Genomic DNA, 17,164 nt, shown 5'->3' with positions numbered 1-17,164 from the left:
TCACTCCCTCGGTGAACTCATTCGCTCTCACGGCTTTGACTGCCATCTCTACGCAGATGACACGCAGATCTACATCTCCGCCCCTGTCCTCTCCCCCTCCCTTCAGGCTCGCATCTCCTCCTGCCTCCAGGACGTCTCCACCTGGATGTCGGCCCGCCACCTCAAACTCAACATGAGCAAGACTGAGTTCCTCATCTTCCCTCCCAAACCCGGTCCTCTCCCAGACTTCTCTATCACCGTGGATGGCACGACCATCCTTCCCGTCTCTCGGGCCCGCAATCTCGGTGTCATCCTTGACTCGTCTCTCTCGTTCACCCCACACATCCTATCCGTTACCAAGACCTGCCGGTTTCACCTTTACAATATCGCCAAGATCCGCCCTTTCCTCGCCACCCAAACGGCTACCTTACTGCTACAGGCTCTCGTTATATCCCGGCTAGACTACTGTGTCAGCCTTCTCTCTGACCTCCCTTCCTCCTCTCTCGCCCCGCTCCAGTCTATTCTTCACTCCTCTGCCCGGCTCATCTTCCTGCAGAAATGATCTGGGCATGTCACTCCCCTTCTTAAACAACTCCAGTGGTTGCCTATCAACCTCCGCTCCAAACAAAAACTCCTCACTCTAGGCTTCAAGGCTCTCCATCACCTTGCCCCTTCCTACCTCTCCTCCCTTCTCTCTACCGCCCACCCCACATGCTCCGCTCCTCTGCCGCCCACCTCCTCACCGTCCCTCGGTCTCGCCTATCCCGCCGTCGACCCCTGGGCCACGTCCTCCCGCGGTCCTGAAACGCCCTCCCTCCTCACCTCCGCCAAACTGATTCTCTTCCCCTCTTCAAAACCCTACTTAAAACTCACCTCCTCCAAGAGGCCTTCCCAGACTGATCTCCTCTTCTCCCTCTACTCCCTCTATCACCTCCCCTTTACCTCTCCGCAGCTAAACCCTCTTTTCCCCCTTTCCCTCTGCTCCTCCACCTCTCCCTTCCCATCCCCACAGCACTGTACTCATCCGCTCAACTGTATATATTTCCATTACCCTATTTATTTTGTAATGAATTGTACATTGCCTTGATTCTATTTAGTTGCCATTGTTTTTACGAGATGTTCTTCCCCTTGACTCTATTTATTGCCATTGTTCTCGTTTGTCCGTCTCCCCCGATTAGACTGTAAGCCCGTCAAATGGCAGGGACTGTCTCTATCTGTTGCCAACTTGTTCATTCCAAGCGCTTAGTACAGTGCTCTGCACATAGTAAGCGCTCAATAAATACTACTGAATGAATGAATGAATGAATGAATGAATGAATGAATGACTTATATCCCTTCATAGTTAAACACATACATATCTGCTTCTCCCTCTTTCTCCTATCCTCAAATTATTTTTGTGTCCCTCTCCTGCTCTAGATTGAAAGGTACGAGATGGCAGAAATTATATCTACTAATTTTATTGAATTCCCCCAAGTGTTCAGTACAATGCTATGCACATAGTAGACACTTAGTAAACGCTATCGATTTATTGAATGAAATCTCTTCCACTTGATTCTTCAGCTTCTTATCAAACTTGGGAAGCATCATGGGCTTGTGGATAAAGCATGGGCCTGGGAATAATCCCAGCTCTTCCACCTGTCTGCTGTGTGACCTTGGACACTTGTCTGCCTCCTTATCTCATCTGTAAAATGAGGATAAGATTGTGAGCCCCATGAAGGACAAGGACTGTGTCCAACCTGATTAGCTTGTATCTATCCCAGCATTTAGTACCATGCTTAGCAAATAGTAAGCGCATAACAAATACCTTAAAAAAATCTCACTACCATTATTTTCCTTATAATCTCCATATTTACTGATTTGACTGTCACTGTATATTCAAGACACTGAATTACAAGCCACAAAACTGAGAAAATGCAAATAAAACACCCCACTATTTCATACGTTCTGTTTCTTATACACCTCTACCACACTTTTTTTCAAATATTACATCATATGCACTGTCTCTCACAAGTCCTTTCTCATATCCTCTCTCAAACTGTCACTTTTTTTCACAAACACAAACACATTCACTTAGACAACAGAAAGTCCTCCTTTCCAACAGCTCATCAAATGCCACCACAGCAACAGGAAAGGAAGTAAGGGAAGGAAAGGACTGTAGTTTGGTCAGGTGGAGAGGTTGCCAAGGTAGGCTGAGACTGAAGGGGCAGAGGAAAGTTTTAAAGGGGGAGTGTGCCTGCAGGATAGTAGATTAAAGGCATAAAGCTGTAATACAGAGTGGAAAGTGGAGGCTCAGGAGTTCGTGATGTCATAGGAGGTGCAGGAGTTTGTAATGTCACAGGAGAAATAGGATCTGGTAATTATGAGATCCAGGGTGGGTCCATGTTGGCTTGTGTCCAAGGTGAGTTGGGGTAGAAGGTCAGCAGGGTTGAGCTGGGAGTGGGAGGTGAACAGTCAGTAGGTCAACAGGATCATCAGTATGTCACTGCTGAAGTTACCAGGGGCCCATGCAGTTAATCAGGTTGAGACAAGGAAGGTGAGGAAGACATGAAACTCACCCAAAAACACAGAGATGGATCTCCAGGGCAGGGGCCCATGGTGACTAGTAGCTGCAGGCAGACAAAACATGTGCGGAGGGAGGTGATCTCAGTAGACAATGACAGGGGCCCATGGTGACTAGTAGCTGCAGGCAAACAAAACATGTAGTGTGGAGGGAGGTGATCTCAGTAGACAATGACAGTTGAAATGTCTGTAGACAAATTTTTGTCCATCTCCAAAATGCAAGAGCTGAAATAATGGAAAGTATCACAAATCTAATTTTATTTCTTCTCCTATCCCTTAGGTCCTGTGTGTGAGCTCTGCCCCCTGGGATGGCAGCTGAATAGTGGCAGGTGTTACTACTTCTCAGGAGAGCAGCAGAGCTTGGAGGCCAGTTCTACAGACTGTGCCAACAGGAAATCCTGGTCCTCGAGAATGAGGCTGAAGCAGTGAGAATGTTGGGGATGCCCCAGGGCCCCAAACACAGCCACAAATCCCTATTCCATCCAAATTTTTCTAGAATTGGTTGATTCTGTAGCTGAGACAGTCTTTCCTTGTGGCTAAGGACTCTGGAGGGCTTTATCTTTCCAGAGGCAAAGGGGGTGGAGGGAGGGTGGGGGTGTCTGGGAAGAAGTCTGATGCAGTGTCCTTCCCAAAGAGTTTAGAGCTGTTTGGTTCCAAATGCAGGCTGGAGGGATTTTGCTGGCTGACTGAGGGACTGTCAGGGCTCAGTCTGTTTCCATTGACTCCACAGGACAAGGTCCAAGAGATGAGGCCAAGTGATGATCATTTCTGGATCGGGTACAAGTATAATGAAACCCTGGATCAGTGGACATGGCTGGACGACTCTGGATTCTCCGGATATAGGTGGGCCCTGCTGCAGGTCGGGGAGTTTGAGTTGAGCCAAACAGTACAGGAGAACAGTAGAGAGGGCGTACTCACACCTGAAACTTCACTGTCAGTTTTCCTTTAAATACCCAAGTCCAGCCCTTTCTGCTCTTCATGTTGCCTCTAGGAGACTGGGTTGAAAGCAAGGAGAGGGATGGAAGGAGGCTTCCAAGCTGTAACAAGAGATTGATGGGAACAGAACAGGAACCACCCTCGGGTGTGCCGGGTTAGATAGAGGTTCTCCTGGGGAAAGAGGACTTCAGCCCCATCCTTTCCCCCTTTCCCCAGAGCTCTTTCTGGAGGCAGCGTGGCTTAGTGGAAAGAGCACAGGCTTGGAAGTCCGAGGAGGTGGGTGTTGATTCCGGCTCCTCCCCCCATCTGCTGTGTGACCTTGGGCAAGCCACTTAATTTCTCTTTGCTTCAGTTACCTCATCTGTAAAATGGGGATTAAGACTGTCAGCCCCATGTGGGACAACTTGATTACCTTGTATCTTCCCCAGTGCTTAGAACAGATTAAGCATTTAACAAGTACCATTATTATTATTATTATCCTTGACTCAACCCTTTCATTCAACCCACATGAGCAATCTATCACTAAATCCTGTCAGTTCAGCTTTCACAACTTCACTAAAATCTGCCCTTTCATTTAGGGATAACCAATCTGGTACCACATTAATCCAAACACTTATCCTATCTTGTCTTAATTACTGTATCAGCCTCCTTGCTTACCTCCCTGCCTTCTCTCCCTTCACTCTGCTGCCACATCATTTATCTAGAAAATCATTCAGTCCATGTTTCCTCACTCCTCAAGAACCTTTAATAATAATAATAATAATGATAATAATAATGTTGCTATTTGTTAAGTGCTTACGATGTGCAGAGCACTGTTCTAAGCTCTGGGGTAGATACAGGGTAATCAGGTTGTCCAGCGTGAGGCTCACAGTCTTAATCCCCATTTTACATATGAGGTAACCGAGGCACAGAGAAGTTAAGTGACATCCACAGTCACACAGCTACAAGTGGCAGAGCCGGGATTCAAACCCATGGCCTCTGACTCCCAAGCCCGTGCTCTTTCCACTGAGCCATGCTGCTTCTTTAGTGGTTGCCCATCCACCTCCACATCAAACAGAAACTCCTTACCATCAGCTTTAAAGCACTTAATCACCTCGCACCCTCCTACCTCACCTCACTACTTTTATACTACAACCCAGCCAACAGGCTTAACTCTTTTAATGCCAACCTACTCAGTGTATCTCGATCTTGTCTATCACAGAACTGACCTCTTGCCCACATATTGCCTTTGGCCTGGCACTCCCTCCCTCTTCATATCCAAAAGACAATTACTCACCCCACTTTTAAAGCCTTAATTAAGGCACATCTCCAAGACACCTTCCCTAAGCCCTCATTTCCCCTTTTCTCACTCACCTGTGCAGCACTTATTACATAGCTGTAATTTATGTGTTCATATTAATATCTGTCTCCCCCTTTATATTGTGAGCTCAATGTGGACAGGGAATGACAATAATAATAATAATAATAATAATGGTATTTGTTAAGCCTTACTATGTGCCAGCTCTGTACTAAGCACAGGGGTGGAGACAAGCAAATCATGATGGACAAATTCCCTGTGCCCTGTGGGGCTCACAGTCTCAATCCCCATTTTACAGATGAGGTAACTGAGGCACAAAGAAGTGAAGTAACTTGCCCAAAGTCACACAGCAGAGAAGTGGTGGAGCTGGGATTAGAACGCATGCCCTATAAGAGAATAAGAAAGCCCATAAGAGAAGCAGCGTGGCTCAGTAGAAGGAGCATGGGCTTGGGAGTCAGAGGTCATGGGTTTGAATCCTGACTCTGCTCACTCTGCTCTGCTCCACTTCTCAGCTGTGTGACTTTGGGCAAATGACTTCACTTCTCTGGGCCTCAGTTAGCTCATCTGTAAAATGGGGATTAAGACTGTGAGCCTCATGTGGGTCAACCTGATTACCCTGTATCTACCCCAGTGCTTAGAACAGTGGTCTGAACATAGTAAGCACTTAACAAATGTCAACATTATTATGACCTTCTGACTGCCAGGCCAATGGTCTCCACTATGCCATGGAATGTGTCTACCAACTCTCGCATATTGTTATATTGTACTCTCCCAAGCATTTAGTGCAGTGTTTTGCACACGTTAAATGCTTAATAAATATAATAATATAATAAAGAAATATAATTGATTGACTGATTGATTGATTAAACAGGAAACCAAGACAGCTCCTCACTCCCTTCAGTTTTCCCCAGACAATTCCCCCATTTTTTCTTTCTTGACTATGGGTGTACCATTTTTTCGTGACTCTCAGTTTTGTGAGCAGTCCTTGAAAAATGATCTCCCATCAGCTGCCAGTCTCAGAGAGACCTACATGCCTGGGGATCTGGCTGCTAATAAACTGACACTTCTTACACTGGCTTTCCCTCCCATATATTGTGAGCCTCTTGAGGGCCATGAACAGTTTCTGACTCCCACTTCTGTATTCTTTCTCAGTGCTTAATACAGTGTTATATAATACACAGAGTTAGCGCTTATTCATTCATTCATTCATTCAATCACATGTATTGAGCACTTAATGTGTGCAGAGCATAGTACTAAGAATTTGGAAAGTACAATTGACAACACGAAGAGACAATCCCTACCCAACAATGGGCTCACAGTCTAGAAGGGGGTGACAGACAACAAAACAAAACAAGTAGATAGATATCAGTAGCATCAAAATAGATAAATAGAATTGTAGATGTATACATATCATTAATAAAAGCAATAGAATAATAAATATGTACAAATCTACACCAGTGCTTTGGGGTGGGGAAAGGGGTAGAACAAAGGGAGGGAGTAGGGGCGATGGGGAGAGGAGGAGGAGCAGTGAAAAAAGGGGTCTCAGTCTGGGAAGACTTCCTGGAGGAGGTGAGCTTTCAGTAGGGCTTTAACGGGGGGAAGAGAGCTAGTTTGGCAGATGTGAGGAGGGAGGGCATTCCAAGCCAGAGGTAGGATGTGGGCCAGGGGTCGACAGCAGGACAGGCAAGAATGAGGTACAGTGAGAAGGTTAGTAGCAGAGGAGTGGAGTGTGCGGGCTGGGCTGTAGAAGGAGAGAAGGGAGGTGACATAAGAAGGGGCAAGGTGATGGAGAGCTTTGAAACCAATAGTGAGGAGTTTTTGCTTGATATGAAGGTTGATAGGCAAACAGTTTTTGTTTCTGTAGTAAGATAATCTGGGCAACAGAGTGAAGTATAGACTGAAGTGAGGAGGAACAGGAGGTTGGGAGATCAGAAAGGAGGCTGATGCAGTAATCCAGTAGGGATATGATGAGTGATTGTATTAATAAAGTAGTGGTTTGGAAGGAGAGGAAAGGGCAGATCTTGGTGATACTGTGAAGGTGAGACCGGCAGGTTTCGATGACAGATTGGATATGTGGTGAATGAGAGAGTGGAGTCAAGGATGACACCAAGGTTGTGGGCTTGTGAGGTGGGAAGGATGGTACTGCCGTCTACAGTGATGGGAAAGTCAGGGAAAGGACAGGTTTTGGGAGGAAAGATAAGGAGCTCAGACTTGAGCTCATTCCAGATGGAGATGTCCTGAAGGCAGGAGGAGATGCGAGTCTGGAGTGTGGGAGAGAGAACAGGGAAGGAGCTGTAGATTTGGGTATCATCTGTGTAGAGATGATAGTTGAAGCCTTGGGAGTGAGTGAGTTCACCGAGGGAGTGAGTATAGATGGATAACAGAAAGGGACCAGGAACTGACCCTTGAGGAGCTTAGTAAATACTGTTACCATTATTACTAAGGTGTAGGTTTAGGAAAGAACCTCAGTCACCCATCCTAGGGGCAGGAAATGAGAGCTCTTTACAAAACTTGGCTGAATTTTTTCTTTAGTTTAACAAAAATCTCCTGATCAAAACAAAATTCCATTAAGCTATTTTAAAATGCAAACACTATTTTACCTTTTTTCAGTTTATTTTTCTGCCTCCCCATTTACCCTTTCCTAAACTCCAAACCCATTTCTTGCCTCCCCCAAAAGGTGCCTCATTCCTTCCTCTCCAACAGCTCACTTCTTGATCCACTATAATTAGATTTTCATCCTTTCACTGAGAAAGCACTCTTCAAACTAACCAATGACTGCCTCATAGCCAAATCCAGTGGGCTTTGCTCTGCTTTAATCTCATCTGGTCCCCCTGCTGCCTTTAGCTATGTGGATCCTTCCCTCCTCCGTGAAACCTTTCAGTCCTTTGTTTTGCTGAAACTGTACTCATACGGTCCTCCCCCATCACAATGACCATCCTTCTCAGGTTCATTTGCTAGCTCCTCTTCAAACTCTCATCCCATAATTGTGAATATTCCACAAGGTTTGGTGGTTTGGTTTGGTGGATGGTTTCCTTGGGCTTAAATTTTTCTCCTACAGCTCTAGCCCTGACTTCATACCTACTATTTAGTCTCACATTTTCTCTTTGATGTCCCTTCAGCACATCACACTCAACATGTCTTTGATCTTTTGACCCGCTCCAATTTCCCAAAGACCTCTTGTTCGATTTGGTCTCCTTACTCAATCTACCTTCTGTTGACATCCCCTCAGAGCAATGTCCTCATAGCGCCCTTTCTACTGAATTTCATTTTCTCATTCCCCTCTCCTTCTATCAATCTCGTACTAGTTCCCTTATTTGCAAAAATGGAGATTCAATACTTGTTCTCCCTCCTACTTAGACTGTGAGCTCAAGTGGGACCTGGTTATCTTGTATCTACCATGACACTTAGTACAGTACTTGGAACAGAGTAAGTGCTTAACAAATAATCAATCAATCAGTCATATTTATTGAGCGCTTACTGTGTATACTGTACTGTAATGAAGCACTTGGGAGAGTAAGGTATAATAGAGTTGGCAGACATGGTCCCTTACCACATTTCTTATCCTAAAAAAAACACCCAAAAAACCTTTTCCTGACCCCACAACTCTCTCCAGTCCCAAACTATGGTAGGACTCTATCCAACCATTCCTCTGCAAACTCTTTGACAGCATTGTATATAATAATAATGATGACATTTGTTAAGCACTTACTATGTTATGTGCCAAGCACTATTCTAAGTGCTGGGAGAGATACAGGGTAAGCAGGTTTACGTGGGGCTCACAGTCTTAATCCCCATTTTACAGATGAGGTCACTGAGGCACAAAGAAAAGAAGTGACTCCCCCAAAGTCACACAACTGACAAGTGGCAGAGCTGAAATTAGAATCCACTACCTCTGACTTCCAAGTGCGTTCTCTCTCCACTGAGCCACACTGCTTCGCACTTCCACTACCACCACTTTCTGTCCACCAATTCTCTTCTTAACACTGGGCAATTGGACTTTGACCCTCTTCACTCCACAGAAATGGCCTTCTCTAAGGATAACCGTGACCTCCTTCTTGCCAAATCCAATGGCCTCCACTCCTTTACTTCTCCACCACCTCTGACACTGTGGACCCCTCCATTCTTCTGGAAATATGATCTAACCTTGGCTTCACTGATGCTGGCCTCTCCTACTACCTCTCAGGCTGCACCATCTCAGTTTCTTTCTCGGACTCTATCTCTGCCTGTCATCCTTTAGCTGTGGTAGTCTTGAGACTCAGTTCTGGGTCCCCATCTAATATTGTGCACCCCATATAATAATAATAATAATAATAATGGCATTTGTTAAATGCTTACTATGTGCCAAGCATTGTTCTAAGCACTGGAGTAGATACAAGGTAATCAGGTTGCTCCACATGGAGCTCACAGTCTTAATCCCCATTTTACAGATGAGGTAACTGATGCCCAGAAAAGTTAAGTGACTTGCCCAAAGTCACATAGTTGACACGTGGTGGAGCCGGGATTAGAACCCATGACCTCTGACTCCCAAACCCCTGCTCTTTGCACTGAGCCATGCTGCTTCTCTATGGAGCCTGATTATCTTGTATCAACTCCAGTTCTTAGTACAATGCTAGACAAATAGTAGGCTCTTAACAAATGCCACAATTATTATTATTATTATTATTATTATTATTATTTAGCCTTGTTTTAGTCTCTCAAGCTTTTACTATGGTGTTTTGTACTCATGTGCTCAATAAAGGCCAAGGATTGTTTGACTGATTTAATCACTACTGCTTTCCCATAAGGCAGTAAAACCAAGAACAAATCTTGTTTTTCATGTTTCCTGGCTATATTTTGATCATCTAATTCTTTGGCCCATATCATTTTAGAATATTTGGTCACTTAGCAATGATTTATGGTGATCTATTTCTGTATACTACTGCCTCACAACTTTGTCTAGATAAGAGTTGCCCTTGACTGTCATAATTCCTTTCACTCCTAGTTTCTGCCCATGATCAGTCATACTGTATCTTTCTGTTTCCCATTCAGGCTTAGATCATTTAAAAAAAGGTTAAGTTTATTTACTTTCCCCAGAGTACGTCCCACCAACTGGATCCTAGATTTATCTTTGTCTTGTCTTATTATGTCGAATTGTCTCCAACCCATATCAACTCCACAGACAGATCTCTCCCAGAATTCCCCACCTCCATCTGCAATCATTTTGTTAGTGTATCTATAGAGTTTTCTTGGTAAAAATACAGAAGTGGTTCTTCCAAGCAGTAACTTGAGTCTCTGTCCTCGACTCTCTTCCATGCCTCTACTGCCCAACACAGGTGAGTTTTGAATTGTAGCAGATTGACTTACATAGGACTCGATTGGGTATGCCTCTGCTTGACTCTCCCTCCCATAGTAGAGACTGGTAGAGTAATGGAAACACTCCAGGTGTGATCCTGAGAGGGGAGATCTATCCTAGATCCCTGTTATTTTCTTTAAAATTGATTTAAGTCAAGTCCCTTTTCTTTGAACTCAAGCTTGGTCCTCACTATTTTCCCTTATATTATTCTTTTAGCCACTTCTCTGCTGCAAGTGCCCAGTCTTCTTGCCACCCCCCACCTTCCTTCCTGTAAAGAAGAGCATTGTCCCATCATTCCATACCAGATGTTCCCCCCTCACAATCTATGAGACCCCCATGTGGGACTGAAACTGTGTCCGAGCTGATTATCCTGATTCTACCCCAGCGTTTAGTAGTGTTAGTGCTTAACAAATACCACAATGATTATGATCATCTGTGGAAGATGAACTCTTCATCTCCATCCCCACTTTGCTGCCTTTGCCTTTTACAAAGTTAGACTGCAGCTATAATAAAAACTGCCCACATTTGGGCTCTTGCCAGGGCCTGGATCCCTGTCCCCAACACTCCCAGCTTGTATTTGGACTGTACCTTGTGTGCTGATGTGATTTCTGCTCATAGGACCCAGAACAAATTTTCTTTAGTCCTTTCAATTACCAAAGTGCTTCCTCTGTGATTGCTGGCTACATTTGGCTCATTTCAGCTATTCCTTTCTACTACTGTCCTCCTTCTATCATCCATTCTATGCATACTTTTCACCCAGCAAGGCTATGTGAGTTAATAATAATAATGTGTGGTATTTTTAAATGCTTACTATAATTAATCATAATTTTATTGGCCAGGTACCATATAAAGTATTGGGGTTGATATATTATAAGCAGATCAGATATAATTCCTGCCCCATAAGGAGTCTCACAGTCTAAAGGGGAGGGAGAACAGGTGTTCATTCCCATTTTACATATGAGGTACCGAGGTCAGAGAGTGAATTGAATTGCCCAAGGTCACACAGGAGGTGTGGGGTAGAACCACAGTTAGAATCTGGATTCCCTGACTCCCAGGGCTGTGCTTGTTCCACTAGACCACAATGTTTCCCTATCTCACTTCCTAAGGACTACTTCAATTACATAGACCTTGTTTCCTTCTTTCTCCTATTTATCATTTGTTTTAGTGTATATCTTCCCCTTGTACGATACATGTGGTCATGTTTACTAATTAACTAGTCAATAGAGAATATTTTTTAGTAACTATTTGCAGGACACTGTAAAAAGCATTTGGTTATTGAGTGTTTTATAAAAGATAGTAAGGAGTTTTCATTTGATGCAGAGGTGTATAGGCAATCCCTGGAGGTTTTTGAGGTGTAAGGAAATATGAACAGATGTTTTTCCAGAAAAATGATCCAGGGAGCAGAGTGAAGTATGGACTGGAGTGGGGTGTTTTGGATTTTGAGTTGACTGTTTTTTGTTTTTGAGTTGACTCGGTTCAAAGATCACATTGTTAGTAACCTTTTCTTGCTAATAATAATTGTGATCATTTTAATCATTATTATATATGCCAAGCACTATGCCACAAGCTGGAGTAGATGCAAGATGTTTAGAACAAACACAGTCCCCGGGTCAAATGGGATTCACAAGGTAAGAGGAAGGGAGAGCAGGTATTTAAGCCCTAATTTACAGATGAAGAAACTGAGGCACAGAAAGATTCCCCAAGGACATATGCAGTTCAGTGGGAGAGCATGGACTCATGTCTCCTGACTCCCAACCCTGTCCTTTTGCCCCTAGACCAAACTATTAAGAAAGACTCATTAGCTGAAAATATTAAAGAAACTGATTGTGTATTCTGTACTAGGTCTGAGTTTTATAGATAGGAAGTTGGCTGCCATCCTAGATTTTTAGACCTTCAATTTCATATAGACCTACAAGGACATGTGGCCTCACAGTCTTCAAATTGTCAGTATTCTAAAGCCCATGATGGCTTTCTTGATTTGATGTTTTACTTCACAGCTTCTTACTGCATCTTTAGACAGTATACTGTTGAGGTAGCATAATTTGGTAGGAATATACTGAGCTCTTTGTTCCTGGGTGTAGGCCTCAGAACAGTGAATGTGTGAGGATCCAAGAGAAGTTGGGACAAAATCTGGAATTAAATACCTGCACTCTTAATGCTCCTAATGCTGGAACTGGATATTTTGGATGTGAGATATAGGGAGACGGCCCACTTTTCTCTCTAGGCTTGATTAAGGGTCATCTGAGAGTCTCTACAATGGAAAGGGAAGCCTGGAGTTATCTCTTCTAGGTACCATCTCTTTGCTTCCCTACCTGCAATTTCATTTAATACCTGCCTCCTCCATTAGATTGTAAGCACCTTATGAGCAGGGATCATGTCTACCCACTATACTTTACTCTCCCAAGTGTCCAGTACATTGCTCTGCCCACAGTCAGGGCTCAGTGAATTCCACTAATTGTGTGATTGGTCTTTCGAACAGTCTAGTGATTCAACCCCAGGATTCAGCATGCCTGTTTCATGTATGTGTGACTCTAGATGAGATAAAGTAGATTATTTGTATTCTTTCCTTTCCAGGATAGTAATTAACAAGCACACTGGAAAAGACTGTATTTCTTCCAAAGGAAGGTCTAGCATCATCCCTGAAGATTGTGACACCTCCCGTAGCTGCATCTGTAAGCAAAATGTGACTGTGCTGGACCCCTGAATGTCTACAGAGAAGCTCCCAGCATCTGCTGTGATGACCCTTTCTCACTGACTTAGTGTGATTTGATAAAGGGCATGAATTTCTTAGATGAAGAGTCAAGGGCCTTTCCAGAAGCAGGAATTGGAATACGAAAACTCCTGGAATGTGAATCTCAAGGTAGCAGGGATGGGGGAGATGAAGGGGAAGGTGAGGGGAGGTGAGGGAACGGGGCAGACAGAGGAGCGCATGGCCTAGTTTCACTCCAACCAGGGCTTCAGCTCTCTGCTGATTCTTTAATTGTCAATAATTTTGGCCCCATCTCTTCCATTTCACTCTGCACCGAGGCCATGGGCCATGTGCTCGGTATCTGCTTTTCTGTATGGCTGGCCACCCTTTCCCCCAAGCCCACTTGACCATCATGACCGTCACAGCCACCACTTTGCTCTTCTCACCCCTGAGATTCCCCTTTACTCATGGTGCAGAGAGGTAGGGGCCGCTGCTGGTGTTCTGCTTAGAAATGTTTTTAGTTTCAGAATGGCTTTAGAAATAACCTTGGGGACAAGTCTTATCAGAATATTGGGCAGCCTGAGGATTGTAGGACCAGGCTGTTAAGGATATTGTATTTGTGTGGTTGTGAGCTGTGTGTAAATGAATGAACTTTCCTAAAAAGTAACTTGTTCTGACTTGCCTGAAACCTGTGGAATTTAGGGGTTTGAAAGAGATGGGTTTGGCTTTAGAAAGGTCTGGGAAATAGCAAAGGTAAAGGAAGGAGCAGAGTTGGTGGGTACCCCGGGGCTCCGACAGTCAGTATTGGCAGGGACCCTGCAGGGAGCCACTGGGCACATCATCGGGCAATGAATTAGAGGGTGAGCAGGGATCCTAGAAGGAGCTGGGTCACTGGGTTCAGGATTGTGGTCTGATGGGAATGTCAGAGATGTTGGCGAATGCCAAGGTACACTGAAACAGGACCGTTCAGGCTCATGAGAGTCCCTCCTGGAAATCTCCGTTCTTATTCTTTGTGTTTGTTGTACATTTCTATAATTTATTTTAATGTCTATCTCCCTGTCCAAATTGTACATTCCTTGTAGGCAGGGAATGTGTCTATCAAATCTGTTGTATAATACACTTCCAAGCCCCTAGTACAGTGCTCTGCACACTATAAATTCAATTGATTGATTCCTCTCAAGTTACCATATTCACCTGGTCTCATTTTCATCTCTCCTACCTCCATCCCTTTGCTTGTGCTCTTCCTCCTGTCTGAAACTGCCAGCCCCTTCAAAACCTTCTGAATCCAACTCTTCTCATCTTCAAAGATCTTTTGAAATCATCTCCTCCAGGAGGCCTTCCTTGATTAGAATTTATTCTGCATAGGTTATATCCCCCTAACTACCACTTCAGCACCAACTAACACAATTATGCATTCACACTGCACATGTATTTTTCCTTCCTTTTTGTCTATCAGAAAATGAATTTGTGTCTGTCTCTCTGCTAGGTTATTCAATCAATAGTATTTATTGAGTGCTTACTATGTGCAGAGCACTGTACTAAGCACTTGGAATGTACAATTCAGCAACAGATAGAGATAATCCCTGCCCAATGACAGGCTCACAGTCTTGAGGGAAGACATAAGTATTTTCTAACTCCATTACTTTCTCCCCATGTACATTCTACTGTGACTACTGCATCAGCCGCCTCACTCACCTCCCTGCCTCCTGTCTTTTCCCATTCCAGTATTTACTTCACTCTGCTGGCAGGATCATTTTTCTAAAAAAAAATCCTGTATACATCTCCCTACTCCTCAAGAACATCCAGTGATTAACCATCCACCTCCACATCACACAGAAACTGCTTCCCATAGACTTTAAAGGACTCATCAGCTCTCCTTCTCCTACCTTACTTCATTGATCCCTTACTACAATTCATCCTGCCACTTTTCTCCTCTAATGCCAACCTATTCACTGCCCGCACTTGATATTCATGCCATCCTCAGCCCCACTGCACTTTTGTGCAGATTTATTTTAATATCTCTCTCTAGAATATAAGCTCCTTGAGGGCAGGGATCATGTCTACCAACTCTATTGTATTACAATAATTGTGGTATATTTTAAGTGCTTACTGTGTGTCCAGCACTCAACTAAGCAATGGGGTAGATACTAGATAATCGGGCCCCAAATGGGATTCACAATTTAAGTAGGAGGGAGAACAAGTCTTTTATCCTCATTTTGCTGATCAGGTAACTGAGGCATAGAGAAATTTAGTGTCTTGCCCAAAGGCACACATCTGACAAGCAGCAGAACAGGGATTTAAACCCAGGCCTGCTGACTCCCAGGTCTGTGCTCTTACTACTAGGCCACGCTGCTTAACCTCAGTACTTAATACAGTGCTCTATGTACAGTAAGCACACTCAGTAAAGACCATTGATTGATTGATTCCCCCACGTTCTTCTGAAATGAACATAAACCTTCCAATTCAGGGTTTTTTTGCCTCTTACCTGACCCTACTGTCTTCCCCTCTGGTGCAGATCCTAACTGCCTCTTTGTTCCTCCATGACAAAATGTCCCTAATGAAGCAGGCCTCAAAGGAGGTTTGATTCACATTATCAGAGTCATTTTGTTACTTGTTATCAATTTTCAACCTGTCAGACTGGCACCCTCCCTGGAATATTCATTTCTGCCACCTCCTGAGATTAAAAGTATCAGTGACCTTAAATATCTGTCAAACTCCTCCACGGAGCTCAGCCTGGGCTAGACTAGAATATGTAGATTCATTTGTGATCAGCAGTCAGAATACAGACCCTTGGATAATTTCAAATTTCTACCAGCATCTTTCTCTTCATATGGCCAATCTACTATTGCTGACATCTGGGGTTGCCAAAGCCTGGTCTTCATTCATTTCATCCTAGATATTAGGTAAAGGTTTTGCCAAATCCTGGCCCTGTTTCAAGCCTTTCCATTCTTCAGTCAAGCAGTCAAGACAAGCAGGTCATAATTTTGATCCAAACTGCCTCTGCCTGGTCCAATTCCTGACTGATTCCTGGTGACTTTCCTGGAGATCTCTGTACCTGCACTAATTCCTGACTTGTCTCCCCTGGGTTTACAAATATAAAACATCCCAGGTCACATTATTGTCCCCTTGCAACTGAGGTCACATGTTGGTCTGGATACACCCCTTGATAACCAACTGAGCCCTCTCAAGATCAGGCCAAAAAGTTGAGAAAGATGGACAAGCCTCAAATGGACTGTCACATCCAGTGCATTGTGAACTGTACGGGGAGGCCTAGGTGATGTCAGCTATGACAGATGACATCTGAGGTCTGCGATGACAGACCCGCTGGCTTTAAATTACCTTTTTACAGCTAGGCTTTATCTTTGCTGCAGCAATGCATTTATTCATTCATTCATTCATTCATTCATTCAAGAGTATTTATTGAGCACTTACTATGTGCAGAGCACTGTACTAAGCATTTGGAATGAACAATTCAGCAACAGATAGAGACAATCCCCAAAACGGACTCACAGTCTAAATGGGGGAGACACACAGCAAAGCAAAACAGAACAAAACAAAACAAAACAAAACAAAATCAAGATAAATAGAATCATGGAGATATACACCTCGTTAACAAAATAAATAGGGTAATAATATATACAAATATGCACAGTGCTGAGGGGAGGGGAAGTGAGAAAAGTATAGGGTGGGAGAAGGGGAGAAGGAGAGGGGAGGAGGAGCGAGGGAAAGGGGGACCTCAGTCTGGGAAGGCCTTCTGGAACCCTCGACTATTGCCTCCTCAAATAAGCCCTCATCTCCCCAGACTCATTCTCCCTTCTACATTATTTATGAACTTGGATCTGAATTCTTTAAGCCATTTATATTCACCCGACATTCAGCCCCACGGCACTTATGTTCATACCCACGATGTATTTATTTATATTAATGTCGATTTCTCCCTCTAGACTGTAAGCTCCTTGTGGGTAGGGAACATGTCTATCAACTCTGTTGTTGTACTTTCCCAAGCCCTTAGTACAGTGGTCCTCATAAAGTAAGTACTTAATCAATACAGTCATACAGGAGCCCTGTCTTTAAGGATCTGGTTGAGATAATCATAATAATGTTGGTATTTGTTAAGCGTTTACTATGTGTCAAGCACTGTTCTAAGCACTGGGGTAGATACAAGGTAATCAGGTTGTCCCACTTAGGGCTCACAGTCTTTATCCCCATTTTACTGATGAGGCAACTGAGGCACAGAGAAGTGAAGTGACTTGCCCAAGGTCATACTGCAGACATGTGGCAGAGCCAGAATTAGAACCCAGGCCCTTCTGACTCCTAGGCCCATGTTCTATCCACTAAGCCATGCTTATTCTCAGCGTAGCCCCTGAGGTTA

Source organism: Ornithorhynchus anatinus, chromosome 17, assembly GCF_004115215.2.
Source record: "Ornithorhynchus anatinus isolate Pmale09 chromosome 17, mOrnAna1.pri.v4, whole genome shotgun sequence".
NCBI classification, from domain to species: Eukaryota; Metazoa; Chordata; class Mammalia; order Monotremata; family Ornithorhynchidae; genus Ornithorhynchus; species Ornithorhynchus anatinus.
The sequence above is the reverse complement of the archived record's forward strand: the minus strand, read 5'-3'. Positions refer to the sequence as shown.